General features: G+C 45.4%; 34 non-coding genes and 47 pseudogenes across 34 annotated transcripts; all 81 read left to right on the top strand.

Moving 5' to 3' along the window:
* Positions 1–116: 116 nt before the first annotated feature.
* Positions 117–235, top strand: LOC132880793 (5S ribosomal RNA; annotated as a pseudogene).
* Positions 236–347: 112 nt separating this feature from the next.
* On the top strand, positions 348–466 carry LOC132876385 (5S ribosomal RNA). Its single transcript, XR_009652104.1, has one exon. It is a non-coding gene; the product is annotated as a 5S ribosomal RNA (ribosomal RNA).
* Positions 467–578: 112 nt separating this feature from the next.
* On the top strand, positions 579–697 carry LOC132876383 (5S ribosomal RNA). The gene has a single exon (XR_009652102.1). It is a non-coding gene; the product is annotated as a 5S ribosomal RNA (ribosomal RNA).
* A 122-nt stretch (positions 698–819) lies between these two features.
* Positions 820–938, top strand: LOC132879571 (5S ribosomal RNA; annotated as a pseudogene).
* A 124-nt stretch (positions 939–1,062) lies between these two features.
* On the top strand, positions 1,063–1,181 carry LOC132880792 (5S ribosomal RNA; annotated as a pseudogene).
* Positions 1,182–1,293: 112 nt separating this feature from the next.
* LOC132876382 (5S ribosomal RNA) lies at positions 1,294–1,412 on the top strand. The gene has a single exon (XR_009652101.1). It is a non-coding gene; the product is annotated as a 5S ribosomal RNA (ribosomal RNA).
* A 122-nt stretch (positions 1,413–1,534) lies between these two features.
* LOC132879275 (5S ribosomal RNA) lies at positions 1,535–1,653 on the top strand (annotated as a pseudogene).
* A 119-nt stretch (positions 1,654–1,772) lies between these two features.
* LOC132880791 (5S ribosomal RNA) lies at positions 1,773–1,891 on the top strand (annotated as a pseudogene).
* Positions 1,892–2,003: 112 nt separating this feature from the next.
* LOC132876380 (5S ribosomal RNA) lies at positions 2,004–2,122 on the top strand. The gene has a single exon (XR_009652100.1). It is a non-coding gene; the product is annotated as a 5S ribosomal RNA (ribosomal RNA).
* A 122-nt stretch (positions 2,123–2,244) lies between these two features.
* On the top strand, positions 2,245–2,363 carry LOC132880055 (5S ribosomal RNA; annotated as a pseudogene).
* A 114-nt stretch (positions 2,364–2,477) lies between these two features.
* LOC132880790 (5S ribosomal RNA) lies at positions 2,478–2,596 on the top strand (annotated as a pseudogene).
* Positions 2,597–2,708: 112 nt separating this feature from the next.
* On the top strand, positions 2,709–2,827 carry LOC132876790 (5S ribosomal RNA). The gene has a single exon (XR_009652492.1). It is a non-coding gene; the product is annotated as a 5S ribosomal RNA (ribosomal RNA).
* Positions 2,828–2,966: 139 nt separating this feature from the next.
* On the top strand, positions 2,967–3,085 carry LOC132880788 (5S ribosomal RNA; annotated as a pseudogene).
* A 112-nt stretch (positions 3,086–3,197) lies between these two features.
* Positions 3,198–3,316, top strand: LOC132878195 (5S ribosomal RNA; annotated as a pseudogene).
* A 122-nt stretch (positions 3,317–3,438) lies between these two features.
* LOC132879274 (5S ribosomal RNA) lies at positions 3,439–3,557 on the top strand (annotated as a pseudogene).
* Positions 3,558–3,681: 124 nt separating this feature from the next.
* On the top strand, positions 3,682–3,800 carry LOC132880787 (5S ribosomal RNA; annotated as a pseudogene).
* A 112-nt stretch (positions 3,801–3,912) lies between these two features.
* On the top strand, positions 3,913–4,031 carry LOC132876379 (5S ribosomal RNA). Its single transcript, XR_009652099.1, has one exon. It is a non-coding gene; the product is annotated as a 5S ribosomal RNA (ribosomal RNA).
* A 122-nt stretch (positions 4,032–4,153) lies between these two features.
* LOC132879273 (5S ribosomal RNA) lies at positions 4,154–4,272 on the top strand (annotated as a pseudogene).
* A 114-nt stretch (positions 4,273–4,386) lies between these two features.
* On the top strand, positions 4,387–4,505 carry LOC132880786 (5S ribosomal RNA; annotated as a pseudogene).
* A 112-nt stretch (positions 4,506–4,617) lies between these two features.
* Positions 4,618–4,736, top strand: LOC132876378 (5S ribosomal RNA). Its single transcript, XR_009652098.1, has one exon. It is a non-coding gene; the product is annotated as a 5S ribosomal RNA (ribosomal RNA).
* A 122-nt stretch (positions 4,737–4,858) lies between these two features.
* Positions 4,859–4,977, top strand: LOC132880054 (5S ribosomal RNA; annotated as a pseudogene).
* A 114-nt stretch (positions 4,978–5,091) lies between these two features.
* On the top strand, positions 5,092–5,210 carry LOC132880785 (5S ribosomal RNA; annotated as a pseudogene).
* Positions 5,211–5,322: 112 nt separating this feature from the next.
* Positions 5,323–5,441, top strand: LOC132876789 (5S ribosomal RNA). Its single transcript, XR_009652491.1, has one exon. It is a non-coding gene; the product is annotated as a 5S ribosomal RNA (ribosomal RNA).
* A 119-nt stretch (positions 5,442–5,560) lies between these two features.
* On the top strand, positions 5,561–5,679 carry LOC132880784 (5S ribosomal RNA; annotated as a pseudogene).
* A 112-nt stretch (positions 5,680–5,791) lies between these two features.
* On the top strand, positions 5,792–5,910 carry LOC132876376 (5S ribosomal RNA). The gene has a single exon (XR_009652096.1). It is a non-coding gene; the product is annotated as a 5S ribosomal RNA (ribosomal RNA).
* A 122-nt stretch (positions 5,911–6,032) lies between these two features.
* LOC132879272 (5S ribosomal RNA) lies at positions 6,033–6,151 on the top strand (annotated as a pseudogene).
* A 124-nt stretch (positions 6,152–6,275) lies between these two features.
* LOC132880783 (5S ribosomal RNA) lies at positions 6,276–6,394 on the top strand (annotated as a pseudogene).
* A 112-nt stretch (positions 6,395–6,506) lies between these two features.
* Positions 6,507–6,625, top strand: LOC132879613 (5S ribosomal RNA; annotated as a pseudogene).
* Positions 6,626–6,747: 122 nt separating this feature from the next.
* Positions 6,748–6,866, top strand: LOC132881394 (5S ribosomal RNA; annotated as a pseudogene).
* A 114-nt stretch (positions 6,867–6,980) lies between these two features.
* LOC132878663 (5S ribosomal RNA) lies at positions 6,981–7,099 on the top strand (annotated as a pseudogene).
* A 112-nt stretch (positions 7,100–7,211) lies between these two features.
* Positions 7,212–7,330, top strand: LOC132876375 (5S ribosomal RNA). The gene has a single exon (XR_009652095.1). It is a non-coding gene; the product is annotated as a 5S ribosomal RNA (ribosomal RNA).
* A 122-nt stretch (positions 7,331–7,452) lies between these two features.
* LOC132880053 (5S ribosomal RNA) lies at positions 7,453–7,571 on the top strand (annotated as a pseudogene).
* A 122-nt stretch (positions 7,572–7,693) lies between these two features.
* LOC132880052 (5S ribosomal RNA) lies at positions 7,694–7,812 on the top strand (annotated as a pseudogene).
* Positions 7,813–7,926: 114 nt separating this feature from the next.
* Positions 7,927–8,045, top strand: LOC132880782 (5S ribosomal RNA; annotated as a pseudogene).
* A 112-nt stretch (positions 8,046–8,157) lies between these two features.
* On the top strand, positions 8,158–8,276 carry LOC132876787 (5S ribosomal RNA). Its single transcript, XR_009652490.1, has one exon. It is a non-coding gene; the product is annotated as a 5S ribosomal RNA (ribosomal RNA).
* A 139-nt stretch (positions 8,277–8,415) lies between these two features.
* Positions 8,416–8,534, top strand: LOC132880781 (5S ribosomal RNA; annotated as a pseudogene).
* A 112-nt stretch (positions 8,535–8,646) lies between these two features.
* Positions 8,647–8,765, top strand: LOC132876374 (5S ribosomal RNA). The gene has a single exon (XR_009652094.1). It is a non-coding gene; the product is annotated as a 5S ribosomal RNA (ribosomal RNA).
* Positions 8,766–8,877: 112 nt separating this feature from the next.
* On the top strand, positions 8,878–8,996 carry LOC132876373 (5S ribosomal RNA). The gene has a single exon (XR_009652093.1). It is a non-coding gene; the product is annotated as a 5S ribosomal RNA (ribosomal RNA).
* A 112-nt stretch (positions 8,997–9,108) lies between these two features.
* On the top strand, positions 9,109–9,227 carry LOC132876372 (5S ribosomal RNA). The gene has a single exon (XR_009652092.1). It is a non-coding gene; the product is annotated as a 5S ribosomal RNA (ribosomal RNA).
* Positions 9,228–9,346: 119 nt separating this feature from the next.
* Positions 9,347–9,465, top strand: LOC132878086 (5S ribosomal RNA; annotated as a pseudogene).
* A 112-nt stretch (positions 9,466–9,577) lies between these two features.
* LOC132876371 (5S ribosomal RNA) lies at positions 9,578–9,696 on the top strand. Its single transcript, XR_009652091.1, has one exon. It is a non-coding gene; the product is annotated as a 5S ribosomal RNA (ribosomal RNA).
* A 122-nt stretch (positions 9,697–9,818) lies between these two features.
* On the top strand, positions 9,819–9,937 carry LOC132880050 (5S ribosomal RNA; annotated as a pseudogene).
* Positions 9,938–10,051: 114 nt separating this feature from the next.
* Positions 10,052–10,170, top strand: LOC132880780 (5S ribosomal RNA; annotated as a pseudogene).
* A 112-nt stretch (positions 10,171–10,282) lies between these two features.
* Positions 10,283–10,401, top strand: LOC132876370 (5S ribosomal RNA). The gene has a single exon (XR_009652090.1). It is a non-coding gene; the product is annotated as a 5S ribosomal RNA (ribosomal RNA).
* A 112-nt stretch (positions 10,402–10,513) lies between these two features.
* On the top strand, positions 10,514–10,632 carry LOC132878194 (5S ribosomal RNA; annotated as a pseudogene).
* Positions 10,633–10,751: 119 nt separating this feature from the next.
* Positions 10,752–10,870, top strand: LOC132878085 (5S ribosomal RNA; annotated as a pseudogene).
* A 112-nt stretch (positions 10,871–10,982) lies between these two features.
* LOC132876369 (5S ribosomal RNA) lies at positions 10,983–11,101 on the top strand. The gene has a single exon (XR_009652089.1). It is a non-coding gene; the product is annotated as a 5S ribosomal RNA (ribosomal RNA).
* Positions 11,102–11,255: 154 nt separating this feature from the next.
* On the top strand, positions 11,256–11,374 carry LOC132880779 (5S ribosomal RNA; annotated as a pseudogene).
* A 112-nt stretch (positions 11,375–11,486) lies between these two features.
* On the top strand, positions 11,487–11,605 carry LOC132876368 (5S ribosomal RNA). The gene has a single exon (XR_009652088.1). It is a non-coding gene; the product is annotated as a 5S ribosomal RNA (ribosomal RNA).
* Positions 11,606–11,717: 112 nt separating this feature from the next.
* LOC132876367 (5S ribosomal RNA) lies at positions 11,718–11,836 on the top strand. The gene has a single exon (XR_009652087.1). It is a non-coding gene; the product is annotated as a 5S ribosomal RNA (ribosomal RNA).
* Positions 11,837–11,960: 124 nt separating this feature from the next.
* On the top strand, positions 11,961–12,079 carry LOC132878084 (5S ribosomal RNA; annotated as a pseudogene).
* Positions 12,080–12,191: 112 nt separating this feature from the next.
* On the top strand, positions 12,192–12,310 carry LOC132876364 (5S ribosomal RNA). Its single transcript, XR_009652085.1, has one exon. It is a non-coding gene; the product is annotated as a 5S ribosomal RNA (ribosomal RNA).
* A 149-nt stretch (positions 12,311–12,459) lies between these two features.
* Positions 12,460–12,578, top strand: LOC132881233 (5S ribosomal RNA; annotated as a pseudogene).
* Positions 12,579–12,690: 112 nt separating this feature from the next.
* LOC132876363 (5S ribosomal RNA) lies at positions 12,691–12,809 on the top strand. Its single transcript, XR_009652084.1, has one exon. It is a non-coding gene; the product is annotated as a 5S ribosomal RNA (ribosomal RNA).
* Positions 12,810–12,921: 112 nt separating this feature from the next.
* Positions 12,922–13,040, top strand: LOC132878193 (5S ribosomal RNA; annotated as a pseudogene).
* Positions 13,041–13,164: 124 nt separating this feature from the next.
* LOC132880777 (5S ribosomal RNA) lies at positions 13,165–13,283 on the top strand (annotated as a pseudogene).
* A 112-nt stretch (positions 13,284–13,395) lies between these two features.
* LOC132876362 (5S ribosomal RNA) lies at positions 13,396–13,514 on the top strand. The gene has a single exon (XR_009652083.1). It is a non-coding gene; the product is annotated as a 5S ribosomal RNA (ribosomal RNA).
* Positions 13,515–13,626: 112 nt separating this feature from the next.
* LOC132876361 (5S ribosomal RNA) lies at positions 13,627–13,745 on the top strand. The gene has a single exon (XR_009652082.1). It is a non-coding gene; the product is annotated as a 5S ribosomal RNA (ribosomal RNA).
* Positions 13,746–13,869: 124 nt separating this feature from the next.
* LOC132880776 (5S ribosomal RNA) lies at positions 13,870–13,988 on the top strand (annotated as a pseudogene).
* A 112-nt stretch (positions 13,989–14,100) lies between these two features.
* Positions 14,101–14,219, top strand: LOC132876360 (5S ribosomal RNA). Its single transcript, XR_009652081.1, has one exon. It is a non-coding gene; the product is annotated as a 5S ribosomal RNA (ribosomal RNA).
* A 122-nt stretch (positions 14,220–14,341) lies between these two features.
* LOC132879271 (5S ribosomal RNA) lies at positions 14,342–14,460 on the top strand (annotated as a pseudogene).
* Positions 14,461–14,579: 119 nt separating this feature from the next.
* On the top strand, positions 14,580–14,698 carry LOC132880775 (5S ribosomal RNA; annotated as a pseudogene).
* A 112-nt stretch (positions 14,699–14,810) lies between these two features.
* Positions 14,811–14,929, top strand: LOC132876359 (5S ribosomal RNA). Its single transcript, XR_009652080.1, has one exon. It is a non-coding gene; the product is annotated as a 5S ribosomal RNA (ribosomal RNA).
* Positions 14,930–15,051: 122 nt separating this feature from the next.
* Positions 15,052–15,170, top strand: LOC132879270 (5S ribosomal RNA; annotated as a pseudogene).
* A 119-nt stretch (positions 15,171–15,289) lies between these two features.
* On the top strand, positions 15,290–15,408 carry LOC132880774 (5S ribosomal RNA; annotated as a pseudogene).
* A 154-nt stretch (positions 15,409–15,562) lies between these two features.
* LOC132880773 (5S ribosomal RNA) lies at positions 15,563–15,681 on the top strand (annotated as a pseudogene).
* Positions 15,682–15,793: 112 nt separating this feature from the next.
* LOC132876358 (5S ribosomal RNA) lies at positions 15,794–15,912 on the top strand. The gene has a single exon (XR_009652079.1). It is a non-coding gene; the product is annotated as a 5S ribosomal RNA (ribosomal RNA).
* Positions 15,913–16,034: 122 nt separating this feature from the next.
* On the top strand, positions 16,035–16,153 carry LOC132879269 (5S ribosomal RNA; annotated as a pseudogene).
* A 112-nt stretch (positions 16,154–16,265) lies between these two features.
* On the top strand, positions 16,266–16,384 carry LOC132876357 (5S ribosomal RNA). Its single transcript, XR_009652078.1, has one exon. It is a non-coding gene; the product is annotated as a 5S ribosomal RNA (ribosomal RNA).
* A 112-nt stretch (positions 16,385–16,496) lies between these two features.
* LOC132876356 (5S ribosomal RNA) lies at positions 16,497–16,615 on the top strand. Its single transcript, XR_009652077.1, has one exon. It is a non-coding gene; the product is annotated as a 5S ribosomal RNA (ribosomal RNA).
* Positions 16,616–16,739: 124 nt separating this feature from the next.
* Positions 16,740–16,858, top strand: LOC132878083 (5S ribosomal RNA; annotated as a pseudogene).
* A 112-nt stretch (positions 16,859–16,970) lies between these two features.
* LOC132876355 (5S ribosomal RNA) lies at positions 16,971–17,089 on the top strand. Its single transcript, XR_009652076.1, has one exon. It is a non-coding gene; the product is annotated as a 5S ribosomal RNA (ribosomal RNA).
* A 194-nt stretch (positions 17,090–17,283) lies between these two features.
* On the top strand, positions 17,284–17,402 carry LOC132880772 (5S ribosomal RNA; annotated as a pseudogene).
* Positions 17,403–17,514: 112 nt separating this feature from the next.
* On the top strand, positions 17,515–17,633 carry LOC132876353 (5S ribosomal RNA). Its single transcript, XR_009652074.1, has one exon. It is a non-coding gene; the product is annotated as a 5S ribosomal RNA (ribosomal RNA).
* Positions 17,634–17,745: 112 nt separating this feature from the next.
* LOC132876352 (5S ribosomal RNA) lies at positions 17,746–17,864 on the top strand. The gene has a single exon (XR_009652073.1). It is a non-coding gene; the product is annotated as a 5S ribosomal RNA (ribosomal RNA).
* A 159-nt stretch (positions 17,865–18,023) lies between these two features.
* On the top strand, positions 18,024–18,142 carry LOC132880771 (5S ribosomal RNA; annotated as a pseudogene).
* Positions 18,143–18,254: 112 nt separating this feature from the next.
* Positions 18,255–18,373, top strand: LOC132876351 (5S ribosomal RNA). The gene has a single exon (XR_009652072.1). It is a non-coding gene; the product is annotated as a 5S ribosomal RNA (ribosomal RNA).
* Positions 18,374–18,485: 112 nt separating this feature from the next.
* Positions 18,486–18,604, top strand: LOC132876350 (5S ribosomal RNA). The gene has a single exon (XR_009652071.1). It is a non-coding gene; the product is annotated as a 5S ribosomal RNA (ribosomal RNA).
* Positions 18,605–18,728: 124 nt separating this feature from the next.
* Positions 18,729–18,847, top strand: LOC132878082 (5S ribosomal RNA; annotated as a pseudogene).
* Positions 18,848–18,959: 112 nt separating this feature from the next.
* Positions 18,960–19,078, top strand: LOC132876349 (5S ribosomal RNA). Its single transcript, XR_009652070.1, has one exon. It is a non-coding gene; the product is annotated as a 5S ribosomal RNA (ribosomal RNA).
* Positions 19,079–19,212: 134 nt separating this feature from the next.
* LOC132881232 (5S ribosomal RNA) lies at positions 19,213–19,331 on the top strand (annotated as a pseudogene).
* Positions 19,332–19,420: the final 89 nt, after the last annotated feature.

Raw genomic sequence — 19,420 nt, 5'->3', positions numbered from 1 at the left:
CAGAAATCTGTTTGAATTTTCCTTCTGCTCGCAAGGCAAGAATTTTCCTTCTGGGCGCAAGGCAAGGCAAGGCAAGGCAAGGCAAGGCAAGGCAAGGCACACATTTCCAGACTGTTGTTTACGTCCAAACCACTCTGACAATGCCTGATCCTGTCTGATCTGAGAAGCTAAACAGAGTTGGGCCTGGTTAGTACTTGAGTGTGAGACTGCCTAGGAATACCAGGTACTGTAAGCATTTTATTTTGTCTTCTTGCAGAAATCTGTTTGAATTTTCCTTCTGGTCGCAAGGCAAGAATTTTCCTTCTGATCGCAAGGCAAGAAAAACGGCACATTTCCAACAAGCTGTTGCTTACGGCCAAACCACTCTGACAACGCCTGATCCCGTCTGATCTCAGAAGCTAAACAGAGTTGGGCCTGGTTAGTACTTGAGTGGGAGACTGCCTAGGAATACCAGGTACTGTAAGCATTTTATTTTGTCTTCTTGCAGAAATCTGTTTGAATTTTCCTTCTGGTCGCAAGGCAAGAATTTTCCTTCTGATCGCAAGGCAAGAAAAACGGCACATTTCCAACAAGCTATTGCTTACGGCCAAACCACTCTGACAACGCCTGATCCCGTCTGATCTCAGAAGCTAAACAGAGTTGGGCCTGGTTAGTACTTGAGTGGGAGACTGCCTAGGAATACCAGGTACTGTAAGCATTTTATTTTGTCTTCTTGCAGAAATCTGTTTGAATTTTCCTTCTGCTAGCAAGGCAATAATTTTCCTTCTGGGCGCAAGGCAAGGCAAGGCAAGAAAAACGGCACATTTCCAGCCAACTGTTGCTCACGGCCAAACCACTCTGACATTGCCTGATCCCGTCTGATTTCAGAAGCTAAACAGAGTTGGGCCTGGTTAGTACTTGAGTGGGAGACTGCCTAGGAATACCAGGTACTGTAAGCATTTTATTTTGTCTTCTTGCAGAAATCTGTTTGAATTTTCCTTCTGCTCGCAAGGCAAGAATTTTCCTTCTGGGCGCAAGGCAAGGCAAGGCAAGGCAAGGCAAGGCACACATTTCCAGACTGTTGTTTACGTCCAAACCACTCTGACAATGCCTGATCCTGTCTGATCTGAGAAGCTAAACAGAGTTGGGCCTGGTTAGTACTTGAGTGTGAGACTGCCTAGGAATACCAGGTACTGTAAGCATTTTATTTTGTCTTCTTGCAGAAATCTGTTTGAATTTTCCTTCTGGTCGCAAGGCAAGAATTTTCCTTCTGATCGCAAGGCAAGAAAAACGGCACATTTCCAACAAGCTGTTGCTTACGGCCAAACCACTCTGACAACGCCTGATCCCGTCTGATCTCAGAAGCTAAACAGAGTTGGGCCTGGTTAGTACTTGAGTGGGAGACTGCCTAGGAATACCAGGTACTGTAAGCATTTTATTTTGTCTTCTTGCAGAAATCTGTTTGAATTTTCCTTCTGCTCGCAAGGCAATAATTTTCCTTCTGGGTGCAAGGCAAGGCAAGGCAAGAAAAACGGCACATTTCCAGCAAACTGTTGCTCACGGCCAAACCACTCTGACAATGCCTGATCCCGTCTGATTTCAGAAGCTAAACAGAGTTGGGCCTGGTTAGTACTTGAGTGGGAGACTGCCTAGGAATACCAGGTACTGTAAGCATTTTATTTTGTCTTCTTGCAGAAATCTGTTTGAATTTTCCTTCTGCTCGCAAGGCAAGAATTTTCCTTCTGGGCGCAAGGCAAGGCAAGGCAAGGCAAGGCACACATTTCCAGACTGTTGTTTACGTCCAAACCACTCTGACAATGCCTGATCCTGTCTGATCTGAGAAGCTAAACAGAGTTGGGCCTGGTTAGTACTTGAGTGTGAGACTGCCTAGGAATACCAGGTACTGTAAGCATTTTATTTTGTCTTCTTGCAGAAATCTGTTTGAATTTTCCTTCTGGTCGCAAGGCAAGAATTTTCCTTCTGATCGCAAGGCAAGAAAAACGGCACATTTCCAACAAGCTGTTGCTTACGGCCAAACCACTCTGACAACGCCTGATCCCGTCTGATCTCAGAAGCTAAACAGAGTTGGGCCTGGTTAGTACTTGAGTGGGAGACTGCCTAGGAATACCAGGTACTGTAAGCATTTTATTTTGTCTTCTTGCAGAAATCTGTTTGAATTTTCCTTCTGCTCGCAAGGCAATAATTTTCCTTCTGGGCGCAAGGCAAGGCAAGGCAAGAAAAACGGCACATTTCCAGCAAACTGTTGCTCACGGCCAAACCACTCTGACAATGCCTGATCCCGTCTGATTTCAGAAGCTAAACAGAGTTTTGCCTGGTTAGTACTTGAGTGGGAGACTGCCTAGGAATACCAGGTACTGTAAGCATTTTATTTTGTCTTCTTGCAGAAATCTGTTTGAATTTTCCTTCTGCTCGCAAGGCAAGAATTTTCCTTCTGGGCGCAAGGCAAGGCAAGGCAAGGCACACATTTCCAGACTGTTGTTTACGTCCAAACCACTCTGACAATGCCTGATCCTGTCTGATCTGAGAAGCTAAACAGAGTTGGGCCTGGTTAGTACTTGAGTGTGAGACTGCCTAGGAATACCAGGTACTGTAAGCATTTTATTTTGTCTTCTTGCAGAAATCTGTTTGAATTTTCCTTCTGGTCGCAAGGCAAGAATTTTCCTTCTGATCGCAAGGCAAGAAAAACGGCACATTTCCAACAAGCTGTTGCTTACGGCCAAACCACTCTGAGAACGCCTGATCCCGTCTGATCTCAGAAGCTAAACAGAGTTGGGCCTGGTTAGTACTTGAGTGGGAGACTGCCTAGGAATACCAGGTACTGTAAGCATTTTATTTTGTCTTCTTGCAGAAATCTGTTTGAATTTTCCTTCTGCTCGCAAGGCAAGAATTTTCCTTCTGGGAGCAAGGCAAGGCAAGGCAAGGCAAGGCAAGGCAAGGCAAGGCAAGGCACACATTTCCAGACTGTTGTTTACGTCCAAACCACTCTGACAATGCCTGATCCTGTCTGATCTGAGAAGCTAAACAGAGTTGGGCCTGGTTAGTACTTGAGTGTGAGACTGCCTAGGAATACCAGGTACTGTAAGCATTTTATTTTGTCTTCTTGCAGAAATCTGTTTGAATTTTCCTTCTGGTCGCAAGGCAAGAATTTTCCTTCTGATCGCAAGGCAAGAAAAACGGCACATTTCCAACAAGCTGTTGCTTACGGCCAAACCACTCTGACAACGCCTGATCCCGTCTGATCTCAGAAGCTAAACAGAGTTGGGCCTGGTTAGTACTTGAGTGTGAGACTGCCTAGGAATACCAGGTACTGTAAGCATTTTATTTTGTCTTCTTGCAGAAATCTGTTTGAATTTTCCTTCTGCTAGCAAGGCAATAATTTTCCTTCTGGGCGCAAGGCAAGGCAAGGCAAGAAAAACGGCACATTTCCAGCAAACTGTTGCTCACGGCCAAACCACTCTGACAATGCCTGATCCCGTCTGATTTCAGAAGCTAAACAGAGTTGGGCCTGGTTAGTACTTGAGTGGGAGACTGCCTAGGAATACCAGGTACTGTAAGCATTTTATTTTGTCTTCTTGCAGAAATCTGTTTGAATTTTCCTTCTGCTCGCAAGGCAAGAATTTTCCTTCTGGGAGCAAGGCAAGGCAAGGCAAGGCAAGGCAAGGCACACATTTCCAGACTGTTGTTTACGTCCAAACCACTCTGACAATGCCTGATCCTGTCTGATCTGAGAAGCTAAACAGAGTTGGGCCTGGTTAGTACTTGAGTGTGAGACTGCCTAGGAATACCAGGTACTGTAAGCATTTTATTTTGTCTTCTTGCAGAAATCTGTTTGAATTTTCCTTCTGGTCGCAAGGCAAGAATTTTCCTTCTGATCGCAAGGCAAGAAAAACGGCACATTTCCAACAAGCTGTTGCTTACGGCCAAACCACTCTGACAACGCCTGATCCCGTCTGATCTCAGAAGCTAAACAGAGTTGGGCCTGGTTAGTACTTGAGTGGGAGACTGCCTAGGAATACCAGGTACTGTAAGCATTTTATTTTGTCTTCTTGCAGAAATCTGTTTGAATTTTCCTTCTGCTCGCAAGGCAATAATTTTCCTTCTGGGTGCAAGGCAAGGCAAGGCAAGAAAAACGGCACATTTCCAGCAAACTGTTGCTCACGGCCAAACCACTCTGACAATGCCTGATCCCGTCTGATTTCAGAAGCTAAACAGAGTTGGGCCTGGTTAGTACTTGAGTGGGAGACTGCCTAGGAATACCAGGTACTGTAAGCATTTTATTTTGTCTTCTTGCAGAAATCTGTTTGAATTTTCCTTCTGCTCGCAAGGCAAGAATTTTCCTTCTGGGCGCAAGGCAAGGCAAGGCAAGGCACACATTTCCAGACTGTTGTTTACGTCCAAACCACTCTGACAATGCCTGATCCTGTCTGATCTGAGAAGCTAAACAGAGTTGGGCCTGGTTAGTACTTGAGTGTGAGACTGCCTAGGAATACCAGGTACTGTAAGCATTTTATTTTGTCTTCTTGCAGAAATCTGTTTGAATTTTCCTTCTGGTCGCAAGGCAAGAATTTTCCTTCTGATCGCAAGGCAAGAAAAACGGCACATTTCCAACAAGCTGTTGCTTACGGCCAAACCACTCTGACAACGCCTGATCCCGTCTGATCTCAGAAGCTAAACAGAGTTGGGCCTGGTTAGTACTTGAGTGGGAGACTGCCTAGGAATACCAGGTACTGTAAGCATTTTATTTTGTCTTCTTGCAGAAATCTGTTTGAATTTTCCTTCTGCTCGCAAGGCAATAATTTTCCTTCTGGGCGCAAGGCAAGGCAAGGCAAGAAAAACGGCACATTTCCAGCAAACTGTTGCTCACGGCCAAACCACTCTGACAATGCCTGATCCCGTCTGATTTCAGAAGCTAAACAGAGTTTTGCCTGGTTAGTACTTGAGTGGGAGACTGCCTAGGAATACCAGGTACTGTAAGCATTTTATTTTGTCTTCTTGCAGAAATCTGTTTGAATTTTCCTTCTGCTCGCAAGGCAAGAATTTTCCTTCTGGGCGCAAGGCAAGGCAAGGCAAGGCACACATTTCCAGACTGTTGTTTACGTCCAAACCACTCTGACAATGCCTGATCCTGTCTGATCTGAGAAGCTAAACAGAGTTGGGCCTGGTTAGTACTTGAGTGTGAGACTGCCTAGGAATACCAGGTACTGTAAGCATTTTATTTTGTCTTCTTGCAGAAATCTGTTTGAATTTTCCTTCTGGTCGCAAGGCAAGAATTTTCCTTCTGATCGCAAGGCAAGAAAAACGGCACATTTCCAACAAGCTGTTGCTTACGGCCAAACCACTCTGAGAACGCCTGATCCCGTCTGATCTCAGAAGCTAAACAGAGTTGGGCCTGGTTAGTACTTGAGTGGGAGACTGCCTAGGAATACCAGGTACTGTAAGCATTTTATTTTGTCTTCTTGCAGAAATCTGTTTGAATTTTCCTTCTGCTCGCAAGGCAAGAATTTTCCTTCTGGGCGCAAGGCAAGGCAAGGCAAGGCAAGGCACACATTTCCAGACTGTTGTTTACGTCCAAACCACTCTGACAATGCCTGATCCTGTCTGATCTGAGAAGCTAAACAGAGTTGGGCCTGGTTAGTACTTGAGTGTGAGACTGCCTAGGAATACCAGGTACTGTAAGCATTTTATTTTGTCTTCTTGCAGAAATCTGTTTGAATTTTCCTTCTGGTCGCAAGGCAAGAATTTTCCTTCTGATCGCAAGGCAAGAAAAACGGCACATTTCCAACAAGCTATTGCTTACGGCCAAACCACTCTGACAACGCCTGATCCCGTCTGATCTCAGAAGCTAAACAGAGTTGGGCCTGGTTAGTACTTGAGTGGGAGACTGCCTAGGAATACCAGGTACTGTAAGCATTTTATTTTGTCTTCTTGCAGAAATCTGTTTGAATTTTCCTTCTGCTAGCAAGGCAATAATTTTCCTTCTGGGCGCAAGGCAAGGCAAGGCAAGAAAAACGGCACATTTCCAGCAAACTGTTGCTCACGGCCAAACCACTCTGACAATGCCTGATCCCGTCTGATTTCAGAAGCTAAACAGAGTTGGGCCTGGTTAGTACTTGAGTGGGAGACTGCCTAGGAATACCAGGTACTGTAAGCATTTTATTTTGTCTTCTTGCAGAAATCTGTTTGAATTTTCCTTCTGCTCGCAAGGCAAGAATTTTCCTTCTGGGCGCAAGGCAAGGCAAGGCAAGGCAAGGCAAGGCACACATTTCCAGACTGTTGTTTACGTCCAAACCACTCTGACAATGCCTGATCCTGTCTGATCTGAGAAGCTAAACAGAGTTGGGCCTGGTTAGTACTTGAGTGTGAGACTGCCTAGGAATACCAGGTACTGTAAGCATTTTATTTTGTCTTCTTGCAGAAATCTGTTTGAATTTTCCTTCTGGTCGCAAGGCAAGAATTTTCCTTCTGATCGCAAGGCAAGAAAAACGGCACATTTCCAACAAGCTGTTGCTTACGGCCAAACCACTCTGACAACGCCTGATCCCGTCTGATTTCAGAAGCTAAACAGAGTTTTGCCTGGTTAGTACTTGAGTGGGAGACTGCCTAGGAATACCAGGTACTGTAAGCATTTTATTTTGTCTTCTTGCAGAAATCTGTTTGAATTTTCCTTCTGCTCGCAAGGCAATAATTTTCCTTCTGGGCGCAAGGCAAGGCAAGGCAAGAAAAACGGCACATTTCCAGCAAACTGTTGCTCACGGCCAAACCACTCTGACAATGCCTGATGCCGTCTGATTTCAGAAGCTAAACAGAGTTTTGCCTGGTTAGTACTTGAGTGGGAGACTGCCTAGGAATACCAGGTACTGTAAGCATTTTATTTTGTCTTCTTGCAGAAATCTGTTTGAATTTTCCTTCTGCTCGCAAGGCAAGAATTTTCCTTCTGGGCGCAAGGCAAGGCAAGGCAAGGCACACATTTCCAGACTGTTGTTTACGTCCAAACCACTCTGACAATGCCTGATCCCGTCTGATCTCAGAAGCTAAACAGAGTTGGGCCTGGTTAGTACTTGAGTGGGAGACTGCCTAGGAATACCAGGTACTGTAAGCATTTTATTTTGTCTTCTTGCAGAAATCTGTTTGAATTTTCCTTCTGGTCGCAAGGCAAGAATTTTCCTTCTGATCGCAAGGCAAGAAAAACGGCACATTTCCAACAAGCTGTTGCTTACGGCCAAACCACTCTGACAACGCCTGATCCCGTCTGATCTCAGAAGCTAAACAGAGTTGGGCCTGGTTAGTACTTGAGTGGGAGACTGCCTAGGAATACCAGGTACTGTAAGCATTTTATTTTGTCTTCTTGCAGAAATCTGTTTGAATTTTCCTTCTGCTCGCAAGGCAATAATTTTCCTTCTGGGCGCAAGGCAAGGCAAGGCAAGAAAAACGGCACATTTCCAGCAAACTGTTGCTCACGGCCAAACCACTCTGACAATGCCTGATCCCGTCTGATTTCAGAAGCTAAACAGAGTTTTGCCTGGTTAGTACTTGAGTGGGAGACTGCCTAGGAATACCAGGTACTGTAAGCATTTTATTTTGTCTTCTTGCAGAAATCTGTTTGAATTTTCCTTCTGCTCGCAAGGCAATAATTTTCCTTCTGGGCGCAAGGCAAGGCAAGGCAAGAAAAACGGCACATTTCCAGCAAACTGTTGCTCACGGCCAAACCACTCTGACAATGCCTGATCCCGTCTGATTTCAGAAGCTAAACAGAGTTTTGCCTGGTTAGTACTTGAGTGGGAGACTGCCTAGGAATACCAGGTACTGTAAGCATTTTATTTTGTCTTCTTGCAGAAATCTGTTTGAATTTTCCTTCTGCTCGCAAGGCAAGAATTTTCCTTCTGGGCGCAAGGCAAGGCAAGGCAAGGCACACATTTCCAGACTGTTGTTTACGTCCAAACCACTCTGACAATGCCTGATCCTGTCTGATCTGAGAAGCTAAACAGAGTTGGGCCTGGTTAGTACTTGAGTGTGAGACTGCCTAGGAATACCAGGTACTGTAAGCATTTTATTTTGTCTTCTTGCAGAAATCTGTTTGAATTTTCCTTCTGGTCGCAAGGCAAGAATTTTCCTTCTGATCGCAAGGCAAGAAAAACGGCACATTTCCAACAAGCTGTTGCTTACGGCCAAACCACTCTGAGAACGCCTGATCCCGTCTGATCTCAGAAGCTAAACAGAGTTGGGCCTGGTTAGTACTTGAGTGGGAGACTGCCTAGGAATACCAGGTACTGTAAGCATTTTATTTTGTCTTCTTGCAGAAATCTGTTTGAATTTTCCTTCTGCTCGCAAGGCAAGAATTTTCCTTCTGGGAGCAAGGCAAGGCAAGGCAAGGCAAGGCAAGGCAAGGCAAGGCAAGGCACACATTTCCAGACTGTTGTTTACGTCCAAACCACTCTGACAATGCCTGATCCTGTCTGATCTGAGAAGCTAAACAGAGTTGGGCCTGGTTAGTACTTGAGTGTGAGACTGCCTAGGAATACCAGGTACTGTAAGCATTTTATTTTGTCTTCTTGCAGAAATCTGTTTGAATTTTCCTTCTGGTCGCAAGGCAAGAATTTTCCTTCTGATCGCAAGGCAAGAAAAACGGCACATTTCCAACAAGCTGTTGCTTACGGCCAAACCACTCTGACAACGCCTGATCCCGTCTGATCTCAGAAGCTAAACAGAGTTGGGCCTGGTTAGTACTTGAGTGGGAGACTGCCTAGGAATACCAGGTACTGTAAGCATTTTATTTTGTCTTCTTGCAGAAATCTGTTTGAATTTTCCTTCTGGTCGCAAGGCAAGAATTTTCCTTCTGATCGCAAGGCAAGAAAAACGGCACATTTCCAACAAGCTGTTGCTTACGGCCAAACCACTCTGACAACGCCTGATCCCGTCTGATCTCAGAAGCTAAACAGAGTTGGGCCTGGTTAGTACTTGAGTGGGAGACTGCCTAGGAATACCAGGTACTGTAAGCATTTTATTTTGTCTTCTTGCAGAAATCTGTTTGAATTTTCCTTCTGGTCGCAAGGCAAGAATTTTCCTTCTGATCGCAAGGCAAGAAAAACGGCACATTTCCAACAAGCTGTTGCTTACGGCCAAACCACTCTGACAACGCCTGATCCCGTCTGATCTCAGAAGCTAAACAGAGTTGGGCCTGGTTAGTACTTGAGTGGGAGACTGCCTAGGAATACCAGGTACTGTAAGCATTTTATTTTGTCTTCTTGCAGAAATCTGTTTGAATTTTCCTTCTGCTCGCAAGGCAAGAATTTTCCTTCTGGGCGCAAGGCAAGGCAAGGCAAGGCAAGGCACACATTTCCAGACTGTTGTTTACGTCCAAACCACTCTGACAACGCCTGATCCCATCTGATCTCAGAAGCTAAACAGAGTTGGGCCTGGTTAGTACTTGAGTGGGAGACTGCCTAGGAATACCAGGTACTGTAAGCATTTTATTTTGTCTTCTTGCAGAAATCTGTTTGAATTTTCCTTCTGGTCGCAAGGCAAGAATTTTCCTTCTGATCGCAAGGCAAGAAAAACGGCACATTTCCAACAAGCTGTTGCTTACGGCCAAACCACTCTGACAACGCCTGATCCCGTCTGATCTCAGAAGCTAAACAGAGTTGGGCCTGGTTAGTACTTGAGTGGGAGACTGCCTAGGAATACCAGGTACTGTAAGCATTTTATTTTGTCTTCTTGCAGAAATCTGTTTGAATTTTCCTTCTGCTCGCAAGGCAATAATTTTCCTTCTGGGCGCAAGGCAAGGCAAGGCAAGAAAAACGGCACATTTCCAGCAAACTGTTGCTCACGGCCAAACCACTCTGACAATGCCTGATCCCGTCTGATTTCAGAAGCTAAACAGAGTTTTGCCTGGTTAGTACTTGAGTGGGAGACTGCCTAGGAATACCAGGTACTGTAAGCATTTTATTTTGTCTTCTTGCAGAAATCTGTTTGAATTTTCCTTCTGCTCGCAAGGCAAGAATTTTCCTTCTGGGCGCAAGGCAAGGCAAGGCAAGGCACACATTTCCAGACTGTTGTTTACGTCCAAACCACTCTGACAATGCCTGATCCTGTCTGATCTGAGAAGCTAAACAGAGTTGGGCCTGGTTAGTACTTGAGTGTGAGACTGCCTAGGAATACCAGGTACTGTAAGCATTTTATTTTGTCTTCTTGCAGAAATCTGTTTGAATTTTCCTTCTGGTCGCAAGGCAAGAATTTTCCTTCTGATCGCAAGGCAAGAAAAACGGCACATTTCCAACAAGCTGTTGCTTACGGCCAAACCACTCTGACAACGCCTGATCCCGTCTGATCTCAGAAGCTAAACAGAGTTGGGCCTGGTTAGTACTTGAGTGGGAGACTGCCTAGGAATACCAGGTACTGTAAGCATTTTATTTTGTCTTCTTGCAGAAATCTGTTTGAATTTTCCTTCTGGTCGCAAGGCAAGAATTTTCCTTCTGATCGCAAGGCAAGAAAAACGGCACATTTCCAACAAGCTGTTGCTTACGGCCAAACCACTCTGACAACGCCTGATCCCGTCTGATCTCAGAAGCTAAACAGAGTTGGGCCTGGTTAGTACTTGAGTGTGAGACTGCCTAGGAATACCAGGTACTGTAAGCATTTTATTTTGTCTTCTTGCAGAAATCTGTTTGAATTTTCCTTCTGGTCGCAAGGCAAGAATTTTCCTTCTGGGCGCAAGGCAAGGCAAGGCAAGGCAAGGCACACATTTCCAGACTGTTGTTTACGTCCAAACCACTCTGACAACGCCTGATCCCATCTGATCTCAGAAGCTAAACAGAGTTGGGCCTGGTTAGTACTTGAGTGGGAGACTGCCTAGGAATACCAGGTACTGTAAGCATTTTATTTTGTCTTCTTGCAGAAATCTGTTTGAATTTTCCTTCTGGTCGCAAGGCAAGAATTTTCCTTCTGATCGCAAGGCAAGAAAAACGGCACATTTCCAACAAGCTGTTGCTTACGGCCAAACCACTCTGACAACGCCTGATCCCGTCTGATCTCAGAAGCTAAACAGAGTTGGGCCTGGTTAGTACTTGAGTGGGAGACTGCCTAGGAATACCAGGTACTGTAAGCATTTTATTTTGTCTTCTTGCAGAAATCTGTTTGAATTTTCCTTCTGCTCGCAAGGCAAGAATTTTCCTTCTGGGCGCAAGGCAAGGCAAGGCAAGGCAAGGCAAGGCAAGGCAAGGCAAGGCAAGGCAAGGCAAGGCACACATTTCCAGACTGTTGTTTACGTCCAAACCACTCTGACAATGCCTGATCCTGTCTGATCTGAGAAGCTAAACAGAGTTGGGCCTGGTTAGTACTTGAGTGTGAGACTGCCTAGGAATACCAGGTACTGTAAGCATTTTATTTTGTCTTCTTGCAGAAATCTGTTTGAATTTTCCTTCTGGTCGCAAGGCAAGAATTTTCCTTCTGATCGCAAGGCAAGAAAAACGGCACATTTCCAACAAGCTTTTGCTTACGGCCAAACCACTCTGACAACGCCTGATCCCGTCTGATCTCAGAAGCTAAACAGAGTTGGGCCTGGTTAGTACTTGAGTGGGAGACTGCCTAGGAATACCAGGTACTGTAAGCATTTTATTTTGTCTTCTTGCAGAAATCTGTTTGAATTTTCCTTCTGGTCGCAAGGCAAGAATTTTCCTTCTGATCGCAAGGCAAGAAAAACGGCACATTTCCAACAAGCTGTTGCTTACGGCCAAACCACTCTGACAACGCCTGATCCCGTCTGATCTCAGAAGCTAAACAGAGTTGGGCCTGGTTAGTACTTGAGTGGGAGACTGCCTAGGAATACCAGGTACTGTAAGCATTTTATTTTGTCTTCTTGCAGAAATCTGTTTGAATTTTCCTTCTGCTCGCAAGGCAAGAATTTTCCTTCTGGGCGCAAGGCAAGGCAAGGCAAGGCAAGGCAAGGCACACATTTCCAGACTGTTGTTTACGTCCAAACCACTCTGACAACGCCTGATCCCATCTGATCTCAGAAGCTAAACAGAGTTGGGCCTGGTTAGTACTTGAGTGGGAGACTGCCTAGGAATACCAGGTACTGTAAGCATTTTATTTTGTCTTCTTGCAGAAATCTGTTTGAATTTTCCTTCTGGTCGCAAGGCAAGAATTTTCCTTCTGATCGCAAGGCAAGAAAAACGGCACATTTCCAACAAGCTGTTGCTTACGGCCAAACCACTCTGACAACGCCTGATCCCGTCTGATCTCAGAAGCTAAACAGAGTTGGGCCTGGTTAGTACTTGAGTGGGAGACTGCCTAGGAATACCAGGTACTGTAAGCATTTTATTTTGTCTTCTTGCAGAAATCTGTTTGAATTTTCCTTCTGCTCGCAAGGCAAGAATTTTCCTTCTGGGCGCAAGGCAAGGCAAGGCAAGGCAAGGCAAGGCAAGGCAAGGCAAGGCAAGGCAAGGCACACATTTCCAGACTGTTGTTTACGTCCAAACCACTCTGACCATGCCTGATCCTGTCTGATCTGAGAAGCTAAACAGAGTTGGGCCTGGTTAGTACTTGAGTGTGAGACTGCCTAGGAATACCAGGTACTGTAAGCATTTTATTTTGTCTTCTTGCAGAAATCTGTTTGAATTTTCCTTCTGGTCGCAAGGCAAGAATTTTCCTTCTGATCGCAAGGCAAGAAAAACGGCACATTTCCAACAAGCTGTTGCTTACGGCCAAACCACTCTGACAACGCCTGATCCCGTCTGATCTCAGAAGCTAAACAGAGTTGGGCCTGGTTAGTACTTGAGTGGGAGACTGCCTAGGAATACCAGGTACTGTAAGCATTTTATTTTGTCTTCTTGCAGAAATCTGTTTGAATTTTCCTTCTGGTCGCAAGGCAAGAATTTTCCTTCTGATCGCAAGGCAAGAAAAACGGCACATTTCCAACAAGCTGTTGCTTACGGCCAAACCACTCTGACAACGCCTGATCCCGTCTGATCTCAGAAGCTAAACAGAGTTGGGCCTGGTTAGTACTTGAGTGTGAGACTGCCTAGGAATACCAGGTACTGTAAGCATTTTATTTTGTCTTCTTGCAGAAATCTGTTTGAATTTTCCTTCTGCTCGCAAGGCAAGAATTTTCCTTCTGGGCGCAAGGCAAGGCAAGGCAAGGCAAGGCAAGGCACACATTTCCAGACTGTTGTTTACGTCCAAACCACTCTGACAATGCCTGATCCTGTCTGATCTGAGAAGCTAAACAGAGTTGGGCCTGGTTAGTACTTGAGTGTGAGACTGCCTAGGAATACCAGGTACTGTAAGCATTTTATTTTGTCTTCTTGCAGAAATCTGTTTGAATTTTCCTTCTGGTCGCAAGGCAAGAATTTTCCTTCTGATCGCAAGGCAAGAAAAACGGCACATTTCCAACAAGCTGTTGCTTACGGCCAAACCACTCTGACAACGCCTGATCCCGTCTGATCTCAGAAGCTAAACAGAGTTGGGCCTGGTTAGTACTTGAGTGGGAGACTGCCTAGGAATACCAGGTACTGTAAGCATTTTATTTTGTCTTCTTGCAGAAATCTGTTTGAATTTTCCTTCTGGTCGCAAGGCAAGAATTTTCCTTCTGATCGCAAGGCAAGAAAAACGGCACATTTCCAACAAGCTGTTGCTTACGGCCAAACCACTCTGACAACGCCTGATCCCGTCTGATCTCAGAAGCTAAACAGAGTTGGGCCTGGTTAGTACTTGAGTGGGAGACTGCCTAGGAATACCAGGTACTGTAAGCATTTTATTTTGTCTTCTTGCAGAAATCTGTTTGAATTTTCCTTCTGCTCGCAAGGCAAGAATTTTCCTTCTGGGCGCAAGGCAAGGCAAGGCAAGGCAAGGCAAGGCACACATTTCCAGACTGTTGTTTACGTCCAAACCACTCTGACAATGCCTGATCCTGTCTGATCTGAGAAGCTAAACAGAGTTGGGCCTGGTTAGTACTTGAGTGTGAGACTGCCTAGGAATACCAGGTACTGTAAGCATTTTATTTTGTCTTCTTGCAGAAATCTGTTTGAATTTTCCTTCTGGTCGCAAGGCAAGAATTTTCCTTCTGATCGCAAGGCAAGAAAAACGGCACATTTCCAACAAGCTGTTGCTTACGGCCAAACCACTCTGACAACGCCTGATCCCGTCTGATCTCAGAAGCTAAACAGAGTTGGGCCTGGTTAGTACTTGAGTGGGAGACTGCCTAGGAATACCAGGTACTGTAAGCATTTTATTTTGTCTTCTTGCAGAAATCTGTTTGAATTTTCCTTCTGCTCGCAAGGCAATAATTTTCCTTCTGGGCGCAAGGCAAGGCAAGGCAAGAAAAACGGCACATTTCCAGCAAACTGTTGCTCACGGCCAAACCACTCTGACAATGCCTGATCCCGTCTGATTTCAGAAGCTAAACAGAGTTGGGCCTGGTTAGTACTTGAGTGGGAGACTGCCTAGGAATACCAGGTACTGTAAGCATTTTATTTTGTCTTCTTGCAGAAATCTGTTTGAATTTTCCTTCTGCTCGCAAGGCAAGAATTTTCCTTCTGGGCGCAAGGCAAGGCAAGGCAAGGCAAGGCACACATTTCCAGACTGCTGTTTACGTCCAAACCACTCTGACAATGCCTGATCCTGTCTGATCTGAGAAGCTAAACAGAGTTGGGCCTGGTTAGTACTTGAGTGTGAGACTGCCTAGGAATACCAGGTACTGTAAGCATTTTATTTTGTCTTCTTGCAGAAATCTGTTTGAATTTTCCTTCTGGTCGCAAGGCAAGAATTTTCCTTCTGATCGCAAGGCAAGAAAAACGGCACATTTCCAACAAGCTGTTGCTTACGGCCAAACCACTCTGACAACGCCTGATCCCGTCTGATCTCAGAAGCTAAACAGAGTTGGGCCTGGTTAGTACTTGAGTGGGAGACTGCCTAGGAATACCAGGTACTGTAAGCATTTTATTTTGTCTTCTTGCAGAAATCTGTTTGAATTTTCCTTCTGCTCGCAAGGCAATAATTTTCCTTCTGGGCGCAAGGCAAGGCAAGGCAAGAAAAACGGCACATTTCCAGCAAACTGTTGCTCACGGCCAAACCACTCTGACAATGCCTGATCCCGTCTGATTTCAGAAGCTAAACAGAGTTGGGCCTGGTTAGTACTTGAGTGGGAGACTGCCTAGGAATACCAGGTACTGTAAGCATTTTATTTTGTCTTCTTGCAGAAATCTGTTTGAATTTTCCTTCTGCTCGCAAGGCAAGAATTTTCCTTCTGGGCGCAAGGCAAGGCAAGGCAAGGCAAGGCACACATTTCCAGACTGTTGTTTACGTCCAAACCACTCTGACAATGCCTGATCCTGTCTGATCTGAGAAGCTAAACAGAGTTGGGCCTGGTTAGTACTTGAGTGTGAGACTGCCTAGGAATACCAGGTACTGTAAGCATTTTATTTTGTCTTCTTGCAGAAATCTGTTTGAATTTTCCTTCTGCTCGCAAGGCAAGAATTTTCCTTCTGGGCGCAAGGCAAGGCAAGGCAAGGCAAGGCAAGGCAAGGCAAGGCAAGGCAAGGCAAGGCAAGGCACACATTTCCAGACTGTTGTTTACGTCCAAACCACTCTGACAATGCCTGATCCTGTCTGATCTGAGAAGCTAAACAGAGTTGGGCCTGGTTAGTACTTGAGTGTGAGACTGCCTAGGAATACCAGGTACTGTAAGCATTTTATTTTGTCTTCTTGCAGAAATCTGTTTGAATTTTCCTTCTGGTCGCAAGGCAAGAATTTTCCTTCTGATCGCAAGGCAAGAAAAACGGCACATTTCCAACAAGCTGTTGCTTACGGCCAAACCACTCTGACAACGCCTGATCCCGTCTGATCTCAGAAGCTAAACAGAGTTGGGCCTGGTTAGTACTTGAGTGGGAGACTGCCTAGGAATACCAGGTACTGTAAGCATTTTATTTTGTCTTCTTGCAGAAATCTGTTTGAATTTTCCTTCTGCTAGCAAGGCAATAATTTTCCTTCTGGGCGCAAGGCAAGGCAAGGCAAGAAAAACGGCACATTTCCAGCAAACTGTTGCTCACGGCCAAACCACTCTGACAATGCCTGATCCCGTCTGATTTCAGAAGCTAAACAGAGTTGGGCCTGGTTAGTACTTGAGTGGGAGACTGCCTAGGAATACCAGGTACTGTAAGCATTTTATTTTGTCTTCTTGCAGAAATCTGTTTGAATTTTCCTTCTGGTCGCAAGGCAAGAATTTTCCTTCTGATCGCAAGGCAAGAAAAACGGCACATTTCCAACAAGCTGTTGCTTACGGCCAAACCACTCTGACAACGCCTGATCCCGTCTGATCTCAGAAGCTAAACAGAGTTGGGCCTGGTTAGTACTTGAGTGGGAGACTGCCTAGGAATACCAGGTACTGTAAGCATTTTATTTTGTCTTCTTGCAGAAATCTGTTTGAATTTTCCTTCTGGTCGCAAGGCAAGAATTTTCCTTCTGATCGCAAGGCAAGAAAAACGGCACATTTCCAACAAGCTGTTGCTTACGGCCAAACCACTCTGACAACGCCTGATCCCGTCTGATCTCAGAAGCTAAACAGAGTTGGGCCTGGTTAGTACTTGAGTGGGAGACTGCCTAGGAATACCAGGTACTGTAAGCATTTTATTTTGTCTTCTTGCAGAAATCTGTTTGAATTTTCCTTCTGCTCGCAAGGCAAGAATTTTCCTTCTGGGCGCAAGGCAAGGCAAGGCAAGGCAAGGCAAGGCACACATTTCCAGACTGTTGTTTACGTCCAAACCACTCTGACAACGCCTGATCCCATCTGATCTCAGAAGCTAAACAGAGTTGGGCCTGGTTAGTACTTGAGTGGGAGACTGCCTAGGAATACCAGGTACTGTAAGCATTTTATTTTGTCTTCTTGCAGAAATCTGTTTGAATTTTCCTTCTGGTCGCAAGGCAAGAATTTTCCTTCTGATCGCAAGGCAAGAAAAACGGCACATTTCCAACAAGCTGTTGCTTACGGCCAAACCACTCTGACAACGCCTGATCCCGTCTGATCTCAGAAGCTAAACAGAGTTGGGCCTGGTTAGTACTTGAGTGGGAGACTGCCTAGGAATACCAGGTACTGTAAGCATTTTATTTTGTCTTCTTGCAGAAATCTGTTTGAATTTTCCTTCTGCTCGCAAGGCAAGAATTTTCCTTCTGGGCGCAAGGCAAGGCAAGGCAAGGCAAGGCAAGGCAAGGCAAGGCAAGGCAAGGCAAGGCAAGGCAAGGCAAGGCAAGGCAAGGCAAGGCAAGGCAAGGCAAGGCACACATTTCCAGACTGTTGTTTACGTCCAAACCACTCTGACAATGCCTGATCCTGTCTGATCTGAGAAGCTAAACAGAGTTGGGCCTGGTTAGTACTTGAGTGTGAGACTGCCTAGGAATACCAGGTACTGTAAGCATTTTATTTTGTCTTCTTGCAGAAATCTGTTTGAATTTTCCTTCTGGTCGCAAGGCAAGAATTTTCCTTCTGATCGCAAGGCAAGAAAAACGGCACATTTCCAACAAGCTGTTGCTTACGGCCAAACCACTCTGACAACGCCTGATCCCGTCTGATCTCAGAAGCTAAACAGAGTTGGGCCTGGTTAGTACTTGAGTGGGAGACTGCCTAGGAATACCAGGTACTGTAAGCATTTTATTTTGTCTTCTTGCAGAAATCTGTTTGAATTTTCCTTCTGGTCGCAAGGCAAGAATTTTCCTTCTGATCGCAAGGCAAGAAAAACGGCACATTTCCAACAAGCTGTTGCTTACGGCCAAACCACTCTGACAACGCCTGATCCCGTCTGATCTCAGAAGCTAAACAGAGTTGGGCCTGGTTAGTACTTGAGTGGGAGACTGCCTAGGAATACCAGGTACTGTAAGCATTTTATTTTGTCTTCTTGCAGAAATCTGTTTGAATTTTCCTTCTGCTCGCAAGGCAAGAATTTTCCTTCTGGGCGCAAGGCAAGGCAAGGCAAGGCAAGGCAAGGCAAGGCAAGGCAAGGCAAGGCAAGGCAAGGCAAGGCACACATTTCCAGACTGTTGTTTACGTCCAAACCACTCTGACAATGCCTGATCCTGTCTGATCTGAGAAGCTAAACAGAGTTGGGCCTGGTTAGTACTTGAGTGTGAGACTGCCTAGGAATACCAGGTACTGTAAGCATTTTATTTTGTCTTCTTGCAGAAATCTGTTTGAATTTTCCTTCTGGTCGCAAGGCAAGAATTTTCCTTCTGATCGCAAGGCAAGAAAAACGGCACATTTCCAACAAGCTGTTGCTTACGGCCAAACCACTCTGACAACGCCTGATCCCGTCTGATCTCAGAAGCTAAACAGAGTTGGGCCTGGTTAGTACTTGAGTGGGAGACTGCCTAGGAATACCAGGTACTGTAAGCATTTTATTTTGTCTTCTTGCAGAAATCTGTTTGAATTTTCCTTCTGGTCGCAAGGCAAGAATTTTCCTTCTGATCGCAAGGCAAGAAAAACGGCACATTTCCAACAAGCTGTTGCTTACGGCCAAACCACTCTGACAACGCCTGATCCCGTCTGATCTCAGAAGCTAAACAGAGTTGGGCCTGGTTAGTACTTGAGTGGGAGACTGCCTAGGAATACCAGGTACTGTAAGCATTTTATTTTGTCTTCTTGCAGAAATCTGTTTGAATTTTCCTTCTGCTCGCAAGGCAAGAATTTTCCTTCTGGGCGCAAGGCAAGGCAAGGCAAGGCAAGGCAAGGCACACATTTCCAGACTGTTGTTTACGTCCAAACCACTCTGACAACGCCTGATCCCATCTGATCTCAGAAGCTAAACAGAGTTGGGCCTGGTTAGTACTTGAGTGGGAGACTGCCTAGGAATACCAGGTACTGTAAGCATTTTATTTTGTCTTCTTGCAGAAATCTGTTTGAATTTTCCTTCTGGTCGCAAGGCAAGAATTTTCCTTCTGATCGCAAGGCAAGAAAAACGGCACATTTCCAACAAGCTGTTGCTTACGGCCAAACCACTCTGACAACGCCTGATCCCGTCTGATCTCAGAAGCTAAACAGAGTTGGGCCTGGTTAGTACTTGAGTGGGAGACTGCCTAGGAATACCAGGTACTGTAAGCATTTTATTTTGTCTTCTTGCAGAAATCTGTTTGAATTTTCCTTCTGCTCGCAAGGCAAGAATTTTCCTTCTGGGCGCAAGGCAAGGCAAGGCAAGGCAAGGCAAGGCAAGGCAAGGCACACATTTCCAGACTGTTGTTTACGTCCAAACCACTCTGACCATGCCTGATCCTGTCTGATCTGAGAAGCTAAACAGAGTTGGGCCTGGTTAGTACTTGAGTGTGAGACTGCCTAGGAATACCAGGTACTGTAAGCATTTTATTTTGTCTTCTTGCAGAAATCTGTTTGAATTTTCCTTCTGGTCGCAAGGCAAGAATTTTCCTTCTGATCGCAAGGCAAGAAAAA

Source organism: Neoarius graeffei (genome assembly GCF_027579695.1).
Source record: "Neoarius graeffei isolate fNeoGra1 chromosome 18 unlocalized genomic scaffold, fNeoGra1.pri SUPER_18_unloc_1, whole genome shotgun sequence".
Lineage (NCBI taxonomy): Eukaryota > Metazoa > Chordata > Actinopteri > Siluriformes > Ariidae > Neoarius > Neoarius graeffei.
This window is presented reverse-complemented; position numbering and strand designations above follow the sequence as displayed.